Raw genomic sequence first — 22,853 nt, forward strand, 5'->3', positions numbered from 1 at the left:
ATTTATTACATGGTGACGTTTTTACTGTTGGCAGGTGATGTAGCTGCTGCATGCTTTTTTGGCAGTTGGAAACAGCTGAAAACTGCTATTTCCCACAATGCAACAAGGTTCACAGACCGGAAACTGCCAGGGGTACTGTCCTCAGAGTTTCTTGTGGGAGGGGGTTTCACCACAATATCAGTCATACAGCGCCCCCTGATGGTCTGTTTGTGAAAAGGAATCGATTTCTCATGTAAAAGGGGGTATCAGCTACTGATTGGAATAAAGTTCAATTCTTGGTCGGAGTTTCTCTTCAAGCCAGGAATAAAAAAATCCGTTTTACTTTCCTGGGGCTTCTACCAGCCCTCTCCAGCCATCCCGTGCCCTTGCAGTCACTCACGGAGCCTCCAATCACCCGCCGCCAGCTAGTTTTGTTTTCGCTGACAGGCCCATCAGGCCTGGCCACATATATTTTTCTTTGCATTCTCATCCACAATAGCATCCTGCGCCTGTGCAGGACAATATTGGGGACGGGAACATGAAGAAGGATACACGTGGCAAGGCCTGCGCTGGTGCAGAAAGCCTGCCGACTCCCTGTCAGGGCCTGTCAGCGAAAATGAAACTAGTTGGTGGCACGGGACTGGAGGCTCCGTGAGAGACTGCAAAGGCACGAGATGGCTGCAGGGGGCTGGTAGAAGCCCCAGGTAAGTAAAACTGTTTTTTTTTTTCTGGCTTAAGTGTCCCTTTAAGACTCATGGTTGACTTAACCACTTCAGCCTACAGCTTCGAAAATCTTATGCATCCGAGCAATGTTCACCTCCCATTCATTCGCTAATAACTTTATCGCTACTTATCAAAATTAATTGATCTATATCTCGTTTTTTCCGCCACTAATTAGGCTTTCTTTAGTTAGTACATTTTGCTAAGAGCCACTTTACTGTAAATACATTTTAACAAGAAGATTAAAATGGAAAAATGGAAAAAAAATGGAAAAAAATCATTATTTCTCAGTTTTTGGCCATTATAGTTTAAAATGAATACATGCTACAGTAATTAAAACCCATGCATTTTATGTGCCCATTTGTCCCGCTTATTACACCATTTAAATTACGTCCCTATCACAATTTATGGCGCCGATATTTTATTTAGAAATAAAGGTGCATTTTTTCAATTTGCGTCCATCACTATTTACAAGCTTATAATTTTAAAAAATGTAATAAGATACTCTCTTGACATGTATATTTAAAAAGTTCAGACCCTTAGGTAACTATTTATGTAGTTGTTTTTTTTTTAATTGTAATTTTTTTTATTATTTTTTTAATACAAAAATGTATTTGGATAATTTTAGTTTGGGAGGTAAATAGCCAATTTTAGATGTAATATAATGTATTTTTTATTCAATACAGGTATGTGGGTGCAGTTTACTATTTGGCCACAAGATGGCCACATTCAAAAAATTCCTAGATGCGAACGATGTCGCATCTAGGAACTAAAATGAAGAGAAGTTGTTTCCTGGGGGCAGAAATACCACGCTCTCTGATGAGAAAGCATCGGTATTTCTGCCGGGGACTTGGATCGGTGAATGGGAATTATATTCCCATTCACTGATCGGGGGGGGGGGGGGGGGGGGGGCAGCGGGAGGCAGCGGGGGCGCACGCACCACACGGCTGCAGCACCACTGCCTATCTGGACGGATATATGCGTCCAGATATGGCGAAGTGGTTAAAGTGCCCACTAATGAAACAATCTTGATTATACTATCTTACCAATTTTTTGTAGAAAAAGGGTAAGCTGAAAGAATATACTTTTAGTGGATACTTGAGGTAGTCCCTCACATTACACAGAAGTTATAAGATTAGAGTGTACACAATCAAGATTGTGTCATTTGTGGGTACCTCAAGAAACAGTTTGAGGCTCCTGCCACACTGCATCCATTGTGTTCTGTTGCAACGGTCAATATAATAGCATTGTAACATGATGCAATCATATTTCTATACATAGATCATTTTGTTGTGATAAGTAGCAATACAGTTATTGGTGAATGAATGGGGAGGAGTGTGATGTGAAAATAGCTCTTGTTTTTAAGGGAATACAACTGTGGTTGGGAAGTGGATAGAGCTGACCCAAACTCTTGGACAGCACACAATAAAAAGTATTTATTCCACATATTCAATTCACTTTTCTGTGGTCTGTGTTTGTTCACGCAGATCAAAATGTCTAATTGGGTATTATCAGCAACCGCGAATAGACTGTGGAAGCTCTGCCTTGGCAGCTCTCCACATAGCAAACACTGAGGCTTAACCCTCTCAGTGCTCCCTGCAAAAGTGAAACCCAGTAAAACTTCAGGTTTTTTGTTTTTTTTTGGCTTTCCCTAAATTGTAATGAAAAAAAAATATTTTTCTATAAAGATTATCATGCTGTGGCTAATCTTTTAGAGCAGAGAGGAAGTTGTAAGTTTAGATCCACTTTAAATAAAACCTATAGTTATAAATCACGCAACCTTTGCCATAGGTAGCTAGCATCGCTGTGCCCAAATTAACTGCACCAAAAACCAGCATGTCAAATATTTATTATTATTGATTTATAAAGCGCCAACATATTCCGTGGCACTGTACAAAGTAAGAAACAAACATGGGGTACATAATAATACAGACAATGGTTTACAACAATATACAAAATACATAATGAGTGACAAAATACAAAAACAATACAAAATACAGAATTGGTAATGGCAGTGATAAAAGTAACATGATGAATAAAATGTATGATGATTTCCAAGACACAAAAGGGTGAGTGATATATTTTATCTGCTATATCAGCACTAATAAGTATGTATAACTTGTAGTATTCATATAATTTTGTTAATTTGGGCTAGCTAATGATGGCATGATGGCATGGTTTCATAATATACACTCTGTGCGTGTTGGTGTATGCAGTAATGTGATGCAGAGAGGTGGAAGATGTTTACATGCTTCGCTGGAAAAAAAAAGCATGTTTACCAACTGTATTAACCCTGAGAACAATGCACAAGTGGGATGCCTCATATATTTGTATAAAGACTGGTATCTGAGAAGATGGTGCTCGTTTTATTCCACACTCTGTGCTCAATGCTGTATGAAGTATTCTTGACCAATATCACCCCTAAAGAGACAGAAATAGTTATAAAACCTCACATCACACAATGTGCCAGAGAAATCATCAGAAGCGATAAGATGTATAGCAGCAAATGGGAAGAAAACACATTCTTTTACAAAGACAAAAAGCAGAATAAAAGGTTACAAGCAAAGTTATTCCTCTAAGACACTTGTTCAGAAGAAGCTTTCATTCTACGGCTATGGCTGTTTGATGTCTTCTGTCTTCTGTGAAACAACAGCATCTGAGCTCTTGATATTGTGGTAAAAAATAAATGGGATAAAAACCAGAGCATTCTGACGCCTGTAACTTTCCTTTGTTCATAGAAAAGACTGGACGAGGGGTATCTTCTTGTTTAATGGGGTCGGCCAAAAGAAAGGTAGGTGCAGGGCACTCTGATCCATTGCCACATTTTGATCAAGATTGATCTTTCACAAAATGAGCATCATGCGCTCAAAGTAACCCACAGTTTTTAATCAGTAGTTTCTCTCCATACCCCTTCAAAGATGAACTTTAGTGAATATAACTTAATGGTTAATATTGCTCATTTTATTTACAGAATTACTATATACATTTTTTTTAGTCAATGTTTGCAGAATCTGAAATCTTTCTTCACCCTCATTTACATGATTAAATATATCACAGATGGTGACATCTTTACTGCTGGCAAGGAGCATCACTGCGGAATGTTTGTTTGTTGTGAAGTGAGCAGAAATAACTTAATTTCCCAGAGTCCTCGGGGGTAGAATGCTGTGACATCATTGCTTAGGCTAAGCTTCACTTACCAATAAATAGCAATATATACATTTAGGAAGTGTTTCTGACTTTGAAACCAGGATAGTTAACGTAAAATTGGGTATCTGAATAATGTATTACACTCTATTATGTGTCGTTACATAGTTACATAGTAGGAACCATTTTTCCCCCAAATAATCCCAAATTGCCCAGACACAAGAATAACATCTTAGATGGGATTTGGGGATACATACTAGTAAATATGTAGACCCTTGGTCATGCTTTCTGATATTGGGCGTTGTTATTCAGATAGTTACATAGTTAGTTTGGTTGAAAAAAGACATTCATCCATCAAGTCCAACCAGAATAAATAAAATAAATAAGCATGAGGTACTCCAGGTGGCAGTCAGATAAAATCCCTGGGTCAACTTGCTGGGAATGAACTAGTAATCATAGCCATCGATGTCCTTCAATGCAAAGAAAGAGCCCAAACCTCTTTTAAATGCAGATATGAAATTTGTCAGTTACTTCCTGGAGTAAAGTGTTCCACATTTTAACAATTCTTACTGTAAAGAACCCCTTCCTTGCTGGATCTCTTCACCATGGACAAAGTGGACACTACTCCACTAAGGAAAAGGTTTCAAAAATGTCTTTAGGAAATGGAAACCCTTCATGACTTTGGTATTCATGAAAGAAGAGATCCAGACACTTGTTGACCCTTTCAAGTACACTGGATGGTACTGTAAGGAACAATTTAGGGCCCTCTAGGCCCTCTTCGATTGATAACCTGATATATTTGGTCTCTGCCATTCACTTTCACTGAACAATTGGTTTTAATATTAATCATCGATCACATAAGACAGCAATTGGGGAAGGAGGGAGAGGAAAGGCCGGGTTAGGGAAGGAGGGAGTTTTTTTGGGTTGCACTGTTTTTTTGTACTTGCAATGTTTTGACCTGCAGACACTCTTACAAATGTCTCCTGGGAATTTGTTTCAGATACTACACTGTTGTATATGTATCCCATTCTTGTGAATTGTTGTTATGATTTGCTTGATTCCCAGTGTCATGTTTATACCTACTATGTATGCTTTAACCCCCCCCCCCCCCCCCCGCCAAAACAAAAACAAAAAAAACAAAAAACCCTTCCTAAATAGGTGAACCAGGACTCCTAAAAGCGTGTAAAGGGCTACAAAGGACCAAAAAGCTTTCCTACTAAAATGTTGTGCAAAGCAAAAGTTTGCCTTCTTAAAATGGAAGGTTTTTGCGATTATTCAGATTGGAGTGAGCATATGAAGTCCCCCATGATGCATCACTGCTGACTATGCAAATCATCCTTTGTTGTCCCTGTAAGCTAACACCACCTCTAGAACTGTTGAAATGCAATGATGTGTCTGCTTGTTAATTGTACAGAGCCACAGTAATCCAGCATGAATACAGACTGTTTCAGACTGGTTGATCCTCATCAGTGCATACCATAAATACCAAAAGAGAAAGTACCCTTACTGAGCTATAATTCTAAACAAACACTGTTTGTAAAGTTGCAAAACAGTACAAATTTTATTTTTATAAAAAAAAACAATTATACATTAAAAACAGTTTAAAAAGTTCCCCATACGCTGATTATAATCAGACATCCTATTTAAGTTACCACAAATATTACAATATCTAACAATATGTCTTCACAATAAACAATCACAACAATCACAGGTAAGCTATAAGGAAAAAAATGTGTGTTACCAGAAAAGTGTGCGTGCCTGCGCACCATCAAAACTCCGTGCACTATGCCTGGGGAAGAAAACGGTTGGTAGTGAAACAAACCCGTGTGAAAAAAATTCCAAATTCTAGAAAATGGTGTATATGTATATATATATATTTATAAAAAAAAGATGTGAATACATATGCATAAGAAAACTTCATGCATATGTATTGTTCAAAAAAGTGAAAATAAATTATTTTGTACAAAAGAAATATATATTATACATCATTTAGGCATAAAGCATATACAGTGATAGATTATCTAGTGTGAGCAGTGAGTACTGAAAGTTGTAAGCCCCGTCTACACTAGGCGATCCGGCGGCTCGATTAGCCGCCAGATCGCCTCTTCCGTGTACCCGCCGCGTCCCCGTTTGCCTGCGCGTGTGTCGGATTCGATCCGCCCTCGTCCCCGCGCCGCTTATCTTCCGCTCGATTCCCTGCCATTGTCCCCTCATGGGGAATGAGCAGGGAATCGGCAACGGCAAAATCGGACCTGACGGATCTTATCAATCGAGCTGCATCAGCGGCTCGATTGATAAGGAACATCATTCCGTGTAGAAGGAGCTGTACACCTGTATGAGAACAGTAGTGATTGCAAAGTGCAAAGATAAAAGATAAAGCTCCCCGTTCCTGTTATATATTGTAATATTTGTGGTAACTTAAATGGGATGTCCGATTACAATCAGCGTATGGGGAACTTTTAAAACTGTTTTTTATGTATAATTGTGCTTTTTTGATATAAATAAAATGTGTACGGCTTGGCAACTTTACAAACAGTGTACGTTTATAATTATAGCTCAGTAAGGGTACTTTCTCTTTTGGTATTTATGGTTTGTTCTACTTACCCTAGAGCTGGATATATATTGGTGCTTATATATGTGGTTGCCTCATCAGTGCATGGCATGGATTAATGTGGCTTTATGGGGTATGACTTGAAGCACCCAGCAAGCTCATGGTGAGCGTTGTTAAAACCGTGGATATTTGGGCGCAGCTGGCACCATCATAGGCCGTAATAAGGATTGCAGCTATAGTGGCGCTCAGTGAGTAATTTGGGCACTGTCAAAAGACAGAGCTCAAATTACTTTCAAAACACTGTAATTCATCTGCCAGCAATATCTGGAAGCTGAATTACACCATTCCCCACCATCCAAGGAGACCTGGAGGAAGATTAGTAATTAGCGCCACCGGGACTTGTGCAGGAGCAGGGTAAACCATATATTTGCTCTATCCTGCGCCCAAATCTCCCGGTGGCTATATCATAGGTATGCGCTCATGGTGAACCAGAACTCCTAGGAGTGTGTAAGGGGCTACAAAGGACCAAAATATACGCAACTCATCCTTTGTTGTCCCTGTAGCTAGCCACAACTACAGAACATCTGGAATGCAATTATGTGTCAGCTTGTTAATTGTACAGACCCACAATAATCCAAAATGCATACAATTTCGGATAAAATGATACTCATCATTGCATGGCATGGACTAATGTGGTTCTATGGGGTAGGACTTGAAGCACTGAGAGTTACAGATTAGCCAGCAAGCTCATGGTGAACCAGAAACCTTTTTCATCCATATGCATATCATGTCCCCTTGTCCATTGTACAAGCGTAGGGACAAAAAAACGTTGGTATTGTATTGCTCGCTGATGTATTTATACATGTTATACATGCCGGGCCCGACACTTAACAACGCTGGAGGGGAAAGGCAGGAAGGGGAGCACAAAGGTGAGGGATGGGGGGGGGGGGGGGAGATGTCCGCCCATCCCCACTGTCCCCATAGCTCGCCTTCTCTGCTCTGCTCCCTCCGGGTGGGGGCACACCTGGGTAACCTGGGCACATATACCCCTGCCTACATATACTGGGGACATATACACCTGCCTACATATATATACTGGGGACATATACACCTGCCTACATATACTGGGGACATATACCCCTGCCTACATATACTGGGGACATATACCCCTGCCTACATATACTGGGGACATATACCCCTGCCTACATATACTGGGGACATATACCCCTGCCTACATATACTGGGGACATATACCCCTGCCTACATATACTGGGGACATATACCCCTGCCTACATATACTGGGGACATATACCCCTGCCTACATATACTGGGGACATATACACCTGCCTACATATACTGAGGACATATACCCCTGCCTACATATACTGGGGACATATACCCCTGCCTACATATACTGGGGACATATACCCCTGCCTACATATACTGGGGACATATACCCCTGCCTACATATACTGGGGACATCTACCCCTACCTACATATACTGGGGGCATATACCCCTGGCTACCTGGGCACATATACCCCTGCCTACATATACTGGGGACACATACACCTGCCTACATATACTGGGCACATATACCCCTGCCTACATATACTGGGGACATATACACCTGCCTACATATACTGGGGACATATACCCCTGCCTACATATACTGGGCATATATACCCCTGGCTACATATACTGGGCACATATACACCTGGCTACATATACTGGGCATATATACCCCTGGCTACATATACTGGGCATATATACCCCTGGCTACATGTACTGGGCATATATACCCCTGGCGACATATACTGGGCACATATACCCCTGCCTACATATACTGGGCATATATACCCCTGGCTACATATACTGGGCACATATACCCCTGGCTATATATACTGGGCATATATACCCCTGGCTACATATACTGGGCACATATACCCCTGGCTACATATACTAGGCAACTATACCTCTGGCTACATATACTGGGGACTACTATACTCATGGATACTTATACTGGGGACACCTATAGACCTGGCTACCTGGGGGTACCTATTTTGGGGGAACTGCTGTCAGATTATCTGCATTTTTGTGGAACTGCTGTTATGTATTTTGGGGAACAGCTGCCAAATTATGTGTATGTTAGGGGAACGGCTGCTGCCAGATTACGTGTATTTTGGGGAACTGCTGCCAGATTGTGTATGTTTGGGGGACCACTACTGCCAGATTATATGTCCTTTGGGTGTTACGTGTATTTTGGGTGATCCGCTGCCAGGTTTCGCGTATTTTGGGGAACTGCTTCAAAATTATGTGTATGTTGGTGGAACTGCTGCTGCCACATTGTCTATTTTGGGGGAACCACTTCCATATTATCTTCCATATTATCTGTATTTTGGAGGAACTTCTACCAGATTATGTGTCTTTTTGGTGAAATGCTGTCAGATTACATCTATTTTTGGGGGATACACTACGGCAGAGCTCAAACTTCCCTGGCAGACCTTTTACATCACTGCTAAGGTCATGTATATTTGGCCCCACCCATGACCACGCCCATGGTGTGCTTGACCACGCCCATTTTTCCTATGGGATTTCTGTAGTTACTTGTCTGTCTGCCTATGCAGAAAATGTGAAGATCTCTTCAAATGTCTGATTGACAGGCTCATACATAAGGGAATGAGCGAGTTGGTTTGAGACTTAAAACAATACAATGGGCCTATGCCAATAAGAAGTTGCTTTTCATTGTAGATTCATTGTAGAAAAGCCTTATGCATGTGTGAAGTGACTGCCTCAGTGATTATACAGACATTCATGTCAAAAACACTAAAGCTAGTGACTTATTAAATATTATTAAATTCAAGAAAAAAATTAAAAAGGGTGAGTTGCTGCCCTTTATAAAAGAGTGAATTACACGCACAGGACAGTAAGCTTTTATGCAGCAACTGATCTTTTAAAGAAAAACATGGATAATTTTACATTACCCCACTACAGAGGGCAATTTATGAACTGGGAGTTTGTTTTTATGTTTTGTTTTTTATTTTATTTTCATTTAATTTAGGGATGGTCGGAATGCCAATTTCCGATTCCGCGGTAAATCCGCATTCCGTCATGTACCGATTACCGATTCCGCCTTCCGCTACCAATTTCCGCATTCCAATGCGGAATTTCCGCCGGAAATCGCGGAAATTTCGCCCGACTTTAACATCGATTTTCTCAAAAACTATAAGGTCTTTTTGAAAACTTTTTTTGCATCTTGTTCAGAAGATTCTGTTTAATAAACCCTAAAAATTTGGTGTTTTTAGGACTTACGGTGGCTTTGCTATTAACTGCTAAAGTCGGCGGATTTTTAATGTAATATAAAATGCAGAAAATAGGCAGATGCAGATTTTCTGCATTTTACATTACAGTAAAAATCCACCGACTTTAATGGTTAATAACAAAGCCCCCTTAAGTCCTAGAAACACCAAATTATTAAACCGAATCTTGTGAACAAGATGCAAAAAAAAGTTTTCAAAAAGACCTTATAGTTTTTGAGAAAATCGATGTTAAAGTCGGGTGGAATTTCCGCGATTTCCGGCGGAAATTTCCGCGATTTCCGGCGGAAATCCGCCTACGGCACTTACATTACCGATTTCCGCATTCCGATGCGGAAATGCAATTTCTGATCGGAATTTCATTTCCGCGGAATCCGAATGAGCATCCCTAATTTAATTGCACGTTTGTGACCTCTCATAGATTACTAGTAGTGCAGCGGAAATGATTTTGGAACTATTTTTAAGGTAAGAGAAAAGGCAAGGCATAACCAGTCAGCATCAGAGGTTGCTGATAAAAATCTAAAATGGGTTCCTGGTTTATACATCACTGCAAATGCATAAAGAATAATGTATTAATATTTCAGTGTAGTGAGGTCACACCAGGGAATTGTCTGATAATTTACTTAAGAACTGTACATTATCCCATGTCGTAAAAAAGTTTGTAATAAATAAATAAAGAAAGACATGCTTTTCTGAAATTAATGTTATTTGACCAGTTTAGATGCAAACAGTGCTTAGCAAAGGTCTTCTTTAATTAAACCATTCTATTAACTATTAATATTGGCATTTCTACAAATCCTTTGTATAGTCTGCCATCTAAGTCAGTGAGACCACCACTTCCCCCAGCATGACAATAATTCACCCTGAGACAATATTGCCCACTCTGAGACAATATTGCCTTTCACCTGGTTACAGCTTAATTACTCTTCAGAATCCTATAATTACAATTTCACTACAGGGTCACTGTGATTTATCAACTGGACACCATTAAGATCTAGAGAGAAAAAAAAAAGTAAATAGAAATCATTCAGTTAAACAACATATAGATGAGATCTTAGTTGGCTACCTTGAAACGTAATATTGATAAAATGTGACCAGATTCCCCCAACATTGGTGGAGTATTATGTGGGATAAAGCAAGGGTGTGAAGCCGTTCTCGTTGTTGCCTTCCTTACTGAATTTCACATAATCGTAATTCTCACATCGTAATTCGCAATTACTATTCAAAATCATAATGTGACATTTTTGGTAAAAGCCTAATTAATTTCATTGGTAATTGTAATCAGGAATTTTCATGTAATTTTGTTAATAGCAAAGCCCCCATGCATGCTATTGTCACCAAAATTGGTACATATGTTAAGTGAAAGAGTAGAAACCAGACAAAAAAATTATCAATTTTAACCACTTGAGCCTATCTGGACGAATATGTTCGTCCAGATAGGCTGTACTGCCTGGGCTTCCTGAGGCGTGCGATCGCGTGCGCTCTCGTGCTTGCTCCCACCGCCCGCTGTTAGCCCACAGATCAGTGAATCCCAATCATCGGTCTAAGTCCCCGGCAGAAAAAACGACGGCCTCTTATCAGAGGCCGCGGTCTTTCTGCATAAAAAAAAATTCCCTTCTTCATTCTAGTTCCTGGAAGCGAGATCGATTGCTTCCAGGACTTTTTGACTGTGGCCAAATAGTAAAACTACACCCACATCCATTTTTTATTAAATAAATACATTATTTTACATTTAAAATTACCTGTTTACCTCCCACACCAAAAATTACCCAAATAACATTAATAAAAAAAATAAATAAAAAAAATTACAATAAAAAAAAACAAAACATGACCTAAGGGTCTGAACTTTTTAAATATGCATGTCAAAGGAGTATATTAATATAATTTTATATTTATATAATTATAGGCCTGTAAATAGTGATGGATGCAAATTGAAAAAATGCACCTTTATTTCCAAATAAAATATTGGCGCCATACATTGTGATAGGGACATAATTTAAATGGTGTAATAAGCGGGACAAATGTACAAATAAAATACATGGGTTTTAATTACGGTAGCATGTATTAATTTCAAACTATAATCGCCAAAAACTGAGAAATAATGAATTTTTTTCCATTTCTTACTTAACCACTTCAGCTCTCAGTCGTTTTCACTTTATGCATCCGAGCAATGTTCACCTCCCATTCATTAGCCTATAACTTTATCACTACTTATCACAATGAACTGATCTATATCTTGTTTTTTCTGCCAGCAATTAGGCTTTCTTTGGGTGGTACATTTTGCCAAGAGCTACCTTACTGTAAATGCATTTTAACAGTAAGAATAAGAAAAAAACAGAAAAAAATCATTATTTCTCAGTTGTCGGCCATTATAGTTTTAAAATACATGCCTCCATTATTAAAACCCACGTATTGTATTTGCCCATTTGTGCCGGTTATTACACCATTTAAATTATGTTCCTATCACAATGTATGGCGACAATATTTTATTTGGAAATAAAAGTGCATTTTTTCCGTTTTGCATCCATCACTATTTACAAGCTTATAATAAAAAAAGAAATATTTCATCTTTACATAGATATTTAAAAAGATTAGACCCTTAGGTAAATATTTATGTGTTTTTTTTTTTTGTTTTTTTTTTTGTTTTTATTGTAATGTTTTTTTTTATTATTAAACATTTTATTTGGGTATTTTTGGTAGGATGGGATTTAAATAGTAATTTTTGTAACCACTTCAGCACCACAGGGTTTTTTGCTTAAAAACCAGAGCAATTTTCACATTTCAGCGCTCCTCCCATTCATTCACCAATAACTTTATTGCTACTCATCAGATGTAAATGATCTATATCTTGGTTTTTTTTTTGCCACAAATTATGCTTTGTGAGGGTGATATTTGCTTTTAGTAATTATGTTATCTGTGCATTTTAAAGGGAAAAATTAGAAAAAAAAAAGAAAAAATACACTATTTCTCCATTTCCATCCACTATAGTTTTCAAATAAACAATGTTACCATAGGTAAAACCCACACATTGTATTTGCTAATTTGTCCTGGTTATCTCAACATTTAAATAATGTTCCTAGTACAATGTATGGCGATAATATATTAGTTTCTGGTTTGTGTTTTTTGTTTTCTCATTGTACTCTATCAGTAATTAAAAGCCCTTATCTTCATGATTAACAGTAATACACTCTCATGGTATACATATTTTAAAAGCTAAATCCCTAGGATAACTATGTATTCTCTTTTCAATGCTGTCACTTTTGTTTTTTTTTACAAGTATTTATTTAGGGGTATAGAGTACATGAAAATAACAGTTTTATTGCTTTTCATTCAGTTTTCCGGTAAAAAAAATCACATGACTTAGCCCTCAGTTGTCAAACACCACAAAATCTATTCTCTCACTTGTCACGGTTAAAATGATACCCTATATACATAATCAGATAGCTTATTGGGCATACAGCACACTGCTTACCACAAGTACGCCTATCTACTCCCCTGAGCTTCAGATAAAGTTTTGTGGGGAGTAGATAAGCGTAGCAAGGGAGGTGAAGTGATTAATGTAAATATAGGTTTATTTTTTTATGTAGCTGTAGTTTTACATTTTTTGGACACAATGTGGCAACCTTAGGGTTGTTTACATGACGTCACTCTAAGCGTAACATGTACGCTTAGGGGGACGTAGGAGGCAGAAAAAGCAAGGCTTCCGAGAGAAGCTGTCGCTTTTTCTGTGGGGGAGAGGAATCAGTGATCCGGCACCATGGCCCAATTCATTGATTCCTGGGCTAACGATCCGTGGCCGGGAGCACGCGATCGGCCGCGGGTGCGCCCATGGCCTCCTGGACGTAGCTCTACATCCAGGTGGACAAAGTGGTTAATCTTCCTGTTAAAATGGATTTAGAATAAAATAATTCTTAGCAAAATCTACCACCCAAAGAAAGCCTAAATGGTTGCGGAAAAAATAAGACCTAGATAATTTCAGTGTGATAAGTAGTGATAAAGTTATTGGCGAATGAATGGGAGGTGAAAGTTGCTCGGATGCATAAAGTTAACAATACTGAATTGGTTAGGAACACTAAGGAAAATGTTTTTCAAGCTGTAATTTTTCTGAGTTTAAAAACCATTTTTCCTTTGCAATATTTAAAATCATATTTCTCCAAAAACTAGAAGGCTTTTTTGAAAAATTTGTTTTGTTTGCCTTATTCCCACTCTTCTTCTTAACATATTTAGCAATTTGGGTGAAAATAGCTGGTGAATGCATGGTGGCTTTGCTATTAAACACTAAAGTCAGCATGAAATTACGCAAAAATTCTGCAGAATTATGAATTAAACAAAATCAATTGAATGTCCAAATCGTAATTACGTATGGCTATAATTGCTAAGGTATACAGAAAAGTTTGGGTAATCCTAATTAGCAGATTATGATCATCAATATTCTTTACTGTAGCAGACTGGGAAGGACCGATGCTCACTTATTCTCAGTTATCAACAGCCCAATCTACATCAGATTTGCTCAAGACTGTGATGGTTTAATGTGAGTATTATGTGCTGTGCAGGCGTACAAGACGAATCAGCGCTGGAGACTTGGGCGCAGGACACAGCCGGTATTTGGCTGATCCTGCTGCTGCACAAGCCCGGGCCGTGTTAATTACTATTCCCCCTCCAGGCCGTCATGGATAGTGGGGGAATTAAATAATTCGGCTTCCAGCTATTGCTGGAAGCTGAATTATTGTTTTGAAAGCAACTTCAGCTCCGTCTTCTGACGGCGCTGAAGTTACTCTGTGCCCGCTATAGCCGTAGTTCCTATTATGGCCTATGGTGGTGCCGGCTGCGCCCAAGTCTCCAGCACTGGATTCAGCATGTTCGCTGTCCAGGAGGGCTCTTATTTTTGTTCCAGTCCTTTAATATCTCAGACAGTAGATATGGCATTTTTGCATGTGATGCACTTGTACGCACTTGCACGGTGAATCACATTTTGTTTTTTCCCATCCTCCTAAAAAAAATTTCCTGTTCCTACTTCCTGCTAAACATACAGATGGCATGGATCACGCTACCTTTTAATATAGAGAATCTCATATCAAAAGTGGCAGAGCACCCAAGCCTCTATGACAAAGAAGGCAAAAGTTGCCACTACCACCACCTTGTAACAACATCTAGGCACATAACACTGCATCATTAATGTCCCTCTTAGCACGTCTGTCCTGCAACTGTTGATTATAAACCGTGTTACATAAGATTGTGGGAAAACAGTGGAAGTACTAGAAAGTGAAACTACAAGGCTCAGCGCTAATAAGGCATTTGTATGTTTTAACTTGTGTAATTAACTAGTGTTTTAACTAATGTTTTAACTAGTATATTTAAATGTATAGTTTAGTTAGTAGTCATTCCCAAGATACTGCAGACCATTTAGATTGCAATTGAATTCTGATTTTTTTTTTCCCCCCACATATTATTGACCATCGTTGTAAGCATTAGATTGTCAGCTCCTATGCAGACAACAAATACTCACATAAGTGCAATAAAAAGATGGAGAAAATGTCATTGATTCAAACTATAGTTAGTAAAGTTATTCAAGTATGTCAAATGCAGTGCAATAATTAGTGTTGGGCGAACATCTAGATGTTCGGGTTCGGGCCGAACAGGCCGAACATGGCCGCGATGTTCGGGTGTTCGACCCGAACTCCGAACATAATGGAAGTCAATGGGGACCCGAACTTTTGTGCTTTGTAAAGCCTCCTTACATGCTACATACCCCAAATTTACAGGGTATGTGCACCTTGGGAGTGGGTACAAGAGGAAAAAATTTTTAGCAAAAAGAGCTTATAGTTTTTGAGAAAATCGATTTTAAAGTTTCAAAGGGAAAACTGTCTTTTAAATGCGGGAAATGTCTGTTTTCTTTGCACAGGTAACATGCTTTTTGTCGGCATGCAGTCATAAATGTAATACATATAAGAGGTTCCAGGAAAAGGGACCGGTAACGCTAACCCAGCAGCAGCACACGTGATGGAACAGGAGGAGGGTGGCGCAGGAGGAGAAGGCCACGCTTTGAGACACAACAACCCAGGCCTTGCATGAGGACAAGAAGCGTGCGGATAGCAATTTGCATTTTGTCGCCATGCAGTCATAAATGTAATACAGATGAGAGGTTCAATAAACAGGGACCGGAAACGCTAACCCATCACAGATGTTCATTGTTCATGTTACTTGGTTGGGGTCCGGGAGTGTTGCGTAGTCGTTTCCAATCCAGGATTGATTCATTTTAATTTGAGTCAGACGGTCTGCATTTTCTGTGGAGAGGCGGATACGCCGCCGATCTGTGACGATGCCTCCGGCAGCACTGAAACAGCGTTCCGACATAACGCTGGCTGCCGGGCAAGCCAGCACCTCTATTGCGTACATTGCCAGTTTGTGCCAGGTGTCTAGCTTCGATACACAATAGTTGAAGGATGCAGATGGATTGTTCAACACAGCTACGCCATCTGACATGTAGTCCTTGACCATCTTCTCCAGGCGATCGGTGTTGGAGGTGGATCTGCACGCTTGCTGTTCTGTGTGCTGCTGCATGGGTGTCAGAAAATGTTCCCACTCCAAGGACACTGTCGATACCATTCCCTTTTGGGCACTAGCTGCGGCTTGTGTTGTTTGCTGCCCTCCTGGTCGTCCTGGGTTTGCGGAAGTCAGTCTGTCGGCGTACAACTGGCTAGAGGAGGGGGAGGATGTCAATCTCCTCTCTAAAGTCTCCACAAGGGCCTGCTGGTATTCTTCCATTTTGACCTGTCTGGCTCTTTCTTCAAGCAGTTTTGGAACATTGTGTTTGTACCGTGGATCCAGAAGGGTATAAACCCAGTAATTGGTGTTGTCCAGAATGCGCACAATGCGTGGGTCGCATTCAATGCAGTCCTAGGCCGAAGAGGTCATAGCCTAGGGTCACAAAACCTGTTTATTGGGCAATTTCAATGGTGGCGAGTCTGACGTACATAAATCGCAGCAATGGCCGTTAGCAACGTCTGAATCTCACGAAATGTCTCATGCAGGTAGAAGACATATTGTTAGACTTGGGCTCCAAAGATGGGTTCCCTACATCTCTGCAAACCAGAGTTACAGGGCTCCAAATTTGGTAAAATCCTCCATAGGCTTTCATTGGGCCTCCTATTTACAGTTCCAAAATCTCACATCTTTTCAAAGGGCAATTACTCAGCAGTGGCAAATTTTCTAGCATTGTAGGGACCCTTAGGGGGAACATGACTGGTGAGTTTCGGGCCCCTAGGCAAAAGAGGTCATAGCCTAGGGTCACAAAAACCTGTTTATTTGGGCTATTTCAATGGTAGTGATGGTGACGTACATAAATCGCAGCAATGGCCGTTAGCAAAGTCTGAATCTCACGAAATGTCTCATGCAGGTAGAAGACATATTGTTAGACTTGGATTCCAAAGATGGGGTCCCTACATCTCTGCAAACCAGAGTTACATGGGTCCAAAATTGGTAAAATCCCCCATAGGATTTCATTGCCTCCCTATTTCACTTTCCAAAATCTCACATCTTTTCAAAGGGCAATGGCTCAGCAGTACCAAATTTTCTAGCATTGTAGGGACCCTTAGGGGGAACATGACTGGTGAGTTTCGGGCCCCTAGGCCGAAGAGGTCATAGCCTAGGGTCACAAAAACCTGTTTATTTGGGCTATTTCAATGGTAGTGATGGTGGCGTACATAAATCGCAGCAATGGCCGTTAGCAAAGTCTGAATCTCACGAAATGTCTCATGCAGGTAGAAGACATATTGTTAGACTTGGATTCCAAAGATGGGGTCCCTACATCTCTGCAAACCAGAGTTACAGGGGTCCAAAATTGGTAAAATCCCCCATAGGATTTCATTGCCTCCCTATTTCACTTTCCAAAATCTCACATCTTTTCAAAGGGCAATGGCTCAGCAGTACCAAATTTTCTAGCATTGTAGGGACCCTTAGGGGGAACATGACTGGTGAGTTTCGGGCCCCTAGGCCGAAGAGGTCATAGCCTAGGGTCACAAAAACCTGTTTATTTGGGCTATTTCAATGGTAGTGATGGTGGCGTACATAAATCTCAGCCATGGCCGTTAGCAACGTCTGAATCTCACGAAATGTCTCATGCAGGTAGAAGACATATTGTTAGACTTGGATTCCAAAGATGGGGTCCCTACATCTCTGCAAACCAGAGTTACAGGGGTCCAAAATTGGTAAAATCCCCCATAGGCTTTTATTGGGCCTCCTATTTACCGTTCCAAAATCTCACACCATTTCAAAGGGCAATGGCTCAGCAGTGGCAAAACTCACCAGTCATGATCCCCCTAAGGGTCCCTACAATGCTAGAAAATTTGGTACTGCTGAGCCATTGCCCTTTGAAAAGATGTGAGATTTTGGAAAGTGAAATAGGGAGGCAATGAAATCCTATGGGGGATTTTACCAATTTTGGACCCCTGTAACTCTGGTTTGCAGAGATGTAGGGACCCCATCTTTGGAATCCAAGTCTAACAATATGTCTTCTACCTGCATGAGACATTTCGTGAGATTCAGACTTTGCTAACTGCCATTGCTGCGATTTATGTACGTCACCATCACTACCATTGAAATAGCCCAAATAAACAGGTTTTTGTGACCCTAGGCTATGACCTCTTCGGCCTAGGGGCCCGAAACTCACCAGTCATGTTCCCCCTAAGGGTCCCTACAATGCTAGAAAATTTGCCACTGCTGAGCCATTGCCCTTTGAAAAGATGTGAGATTTTGGAACTGTAAATAGGAGGCCCAATGAAAGCCTATGGGGGATTTTACCAAATTTGGAGCCCTGTAACTCTGGTTTGCAGAGATGTAGGGAACCCATCTTTGGAGCCCAAGTCTAACAATATGTCTTCTACCTGCATGAGACATTTCGTGAGATTCAGACGTTGCTAACGGCCATTGCTGCGATTTATGTACGTCAGACTCGCCACCATTGAAATTGCCCAATAAACAGGTTTTGTGACCCTAGGCTATGACCTCTTCGGCCTAGGACTGCATTGAACGCGACCCACGCATTGTGCGCATTCTGGACAACACTAATTACTTGGTTTATACCCTTCTGGATCCACTGTACAAACACAATGTTCCAAAACTGCTTGAAGAAAGAGCCAGACAGGTCAAAATGGAAGAATACCAGCAGGCCCTTGTGGAGACTTTAGAGAGGAGATTGACATCCTCCCCCTCCTCTAGCCAGTTGTACGCCGACAGACTGACTTCCGCAAACCCAGGACGACCAGGAGGGCAGCAAACAACACAAGCCGCAGCTAGTGCCCAAAAAGGGAATGGTATCGGCAGTGTCCTTGGAGTGGGAAAATTTTCTGACACCCATGCAGCAGCACACAGAACAGCAAGCGTGCAGATCCACCTCCAACACCGATCGCCTGGAGAAGATGGTCAAGGACTACATGTCAGATGGCGTAGCTGTGTTGAACAATCCATCTGCATCCTTCAACTATTGTGTATCGAAGCTAGACACCTGGCACAAACTGGCAATGTACGCAATAGAGGTGCTGGCTTGCCCGGCAGCCAGCGTTATGTCGGAACGCTGTTTCAGTGCTGCCGGAGGCATCGTCATAGATCGGCGGCGTATTCGCCTCTCCACAGAAAATGCAGACCGTCTGACTCAAATTAAAATGAATCAATCCTGGATTGGAAACGACTACGCAACACTCCCGGACCCCAACCAAGTAACATGAACAATGAACATCTGTGATGGGTTAGCGTTTCCGGTCCCTGTTTATTGAACCTCTCATCTGTATTACATTTATGACTGCATGGCGACAAAATGCAAATTGCTATCCGCACGCTTCTTGCCCTCATGCAAGGCCTGGGTTGTTGTGTCTCAAAGCGTGGCCTTCTCCTCCTGCGCCACCCTCCTCCTGTTCCATCACGTGTGCTGCTGCTGGGTTAGCGTTACCGGTCCCTTTTCCTGGAACCTCTTATATGTATTACATTTATGACTGCATGCCGACAAAAAGCATGTTACCTGTGCAAAGAAAACAGACATTTCCCGCATTTAAAAGACAGTTTTCCCTTTGAAACTTTAAAATCGATTTTCTCAAAAACTATAAGCTCTTTTTGCTAAATTTTTTTCCCTCTTGTACCCACTCCCAAGGTGCACATACCCTGTAAATTTGGGGTATGTAGCATATAAGGAGGCTTTACAAAGCACGAAAGTTCGGGTCCCCATTGGCTTCCATTATGTTCGGAGTTCGGCCATGTTCGGCCCGAACCCGAACATCTAGATGTTCGCCCAACACTACACGTGACCCGTTCGGCCAATCACAGCGCTAGCCGAACGTTCGGGTAACGTTCGGCCATGCGCTCTTAGTTCGGCCATATGGCCGAACAGTTTGGCCGAACACCATCAGGTGTTCGGCCGAACCCGAACATCACCCGAACAGGGTGATGTTCTGCAGAACCCGAACAGTGGCGAACACTGTTCGCCCAACACTAGCAAGAATGAACTGACCAAAACAATATGTAGTTAAAGTATGTGCTGGAAAAATAAAAAAAGGGGACGGGAAGACAACGGGAGCCCAATCTCGTGTATTATCTCACGTGTGATACGGTTGGTGTAGAAGATGATTGTTTATACTCACAAAGCCAGGTTGCACCTGAGGCAACCAATCCAAATCGCATGTGGGGAAGTACCGTCCCCACTCGGCCTTGTGATGTCACGGTCGCAGCTCCTTACAATAATCCCCCACCTGCCAAGGTGGTGGTATCCCCTGAGCCCAGAGGAGAGTAACCAAAAGCAAGACAATAGGAGGCGCCCTAGGGGGTACTAGTTGAATAATCTTTAAACCAATCAGGATACATATCTACTTTTACATTAGAAAATGAAAAATTTATGCCAGCTCAACGTAGGATAATAAGGAATGATCCTACCTTAATGAGTAGTCACTCTCAGTAAATAAAACAAAATTCTTTAATGGGGCACTTGTGTCACAGGCATTTGTGACAATACTCCTTTGCTGGTCATTGCTTGCTGTGTGATCCATAATTTTAACGTGTCACATCACCATCTGTATGACCGTACTGTTGTGGCTGGGTCACTGTTATAGCCCACCACCACTGCGCAAAAATGATTTAGTGTCTGACATTTGTGACACTCCGCAAACTGTTACCCTCTCACAGTGTCACAGCAACATCTGTCTAACTGTACTGTAAGTTATAGGTGATCTTGTGCACACCCCCTCCCAAAAAAAAGTATAAATTAAACCTGTGTGACACAAGCATTTGTGAGAGTGATAATATCCTTTTGCTGGTCACTGCCTACTGTTTGATCAGCATGTACTGTTACCGTGTCACAGCAACAGCTTTGTAACCGTACTGTGTGTTGTATCTCAGTTTGCCAAACGACAAAACAAAAAAACAGTGTCATAAATACATTTGCAATACCTCATTTTTTTAGGCCTCTTTGAGGACTGGCATTGTTTTTGCTCAGGCAGAAAGATAGTGTGGCTGTAGAGTGGAGTCGTCGACTCTGCAACATGGCATTCATTTCAGGCCTCTCATACAGTGGATGCAATTAAAATCTTGACCAGTCGACATGACATATTTCATATTTATCATATTTATTATGTCACAAAATGTTTAAACGTGACATAGATAAATTTGCAGTACCACATATTTCAGGCCTCTGAGGACTGGTGTTCTTTTCCGTGGTTTTCAGGTCAGTGTGGTTTTAGAGTCAAGTCATTGGCATTGTGGCAGGTTCTGATAAAATATTTGAAATGTTTAAATTTTAGGTCACAAAAATGTTCAAAATGTAATAAATTTGCAATGACATACATTTCTGGTACCTGCTAAAGTGGCTGCACATTTTTAGCCAGGTAAACACGGGCCATTCTAAAGACCTTAATTTGAAAAATCTAGAAACTATATGTGATTTTTGGCATTTATGCATGAAAAAAAGCGTCTGTGTAAAATATGTATTTTTTGAGGAATGTTTTGCATTCGATCCCCCTCCACCATGCCACTTTGTAATATGCCATTAAAAGGTGTAGCTTTTACAAAACTTGCTTTTTTTCTACATACTTAATTTGTTTCGCTAACACGGTACAGAAACTTTTTTGCTACTATCTACACTTTGTACACCTTTTTTTAAAGGAACTGTGGCTGCAGAGATGCCCTGAAGGTTTTTGATGATTACCTACCATTTAAAGGGAACCTTAACTGAACGGGGGGTAAAGAGTTTCACTTACCTGGGGCTATTACCAGCCCCCTGCAGCAGTCCTGTGCCCTCGGAGCCGCTCTGGAATCCTCCGGTCCCCCGCTGTCACTTAGTTTCATTTTTGACGACTCACCAGTCGGCCGCCCGCCCGCCATGCGTATTATTGGACGCATTCCCTACTGCAATTAGCGCTGTTGCGGAACGCATACGCATTGCCGCATTCCGCACGCGTAGATATGTGTGTATCTTTGTACACTTGCGGTCTGCAACAGCGCCAATTGCAGTAGGGAATGCGTCCAATAATACGCATGGCGGCCGGCCGACTGGTGAGTCGTCAAAAACGAAACTAAACGACAACGGGGGACCGGAGGATTCCAGAGCGGCTTCGAGGGCATAGGACTGCTGCAGAGGGCTGGTAATAGCTCCAGGTAATTGAAACTCTTTACCCCCCGTTCAGTTAAGGTTCCCTTTAAGTCAATGGGGCTCGCACCAAAATTTCAGTTTGCAAACTTTCACGGTAAATACACAAATGCATTCGTGAACAAGAAAAGACGATGTTCGACCATCACTGCTACTGTATCTGAAGACCGAAGGATCTCTTGCGTTTCCATAAGTACCTACATCCATCACACTAGATGCTATGTGATACAATACACAATGGATGAGACAGACATAGTTGGGAACAGGCTAGGGTCATAAACGTTAAATCAGATGGCTGTGGCACAGTGAACTAGGCAGAATGAGAGTCGGTAATAGGCTAAGGTCATACATGTTAGATCAGATGTCTGCGGTACAATGGACTAGGCAGAATTGGAGTCGGTAACAGGCTAAGGTCATACACATTAGATAAGCTAAAGTCGTTTCTAAGTCAGTCTGGCAGTCGCATTGAAATACAATAATTGAGTAATGAAAAGTTGCATTGAAAATACAATACGTTTA

Source organism: Hyperolius riggenbachi, chromosome 6 (assembly GCF_040937935.1).
Source record: "Hyperolius riggenbachi isolate aHypRig1 chromosome 6, aHypRig1.pri, whole genome shotgun sequence".
In the NCBI taxonomy this organism is placed as follows: Eukaryota; Metazoa; Chordata; class Amphibia; order Anura; family Hyperoliidae; genus Hyperolius; species Hyperolius riggenbachi.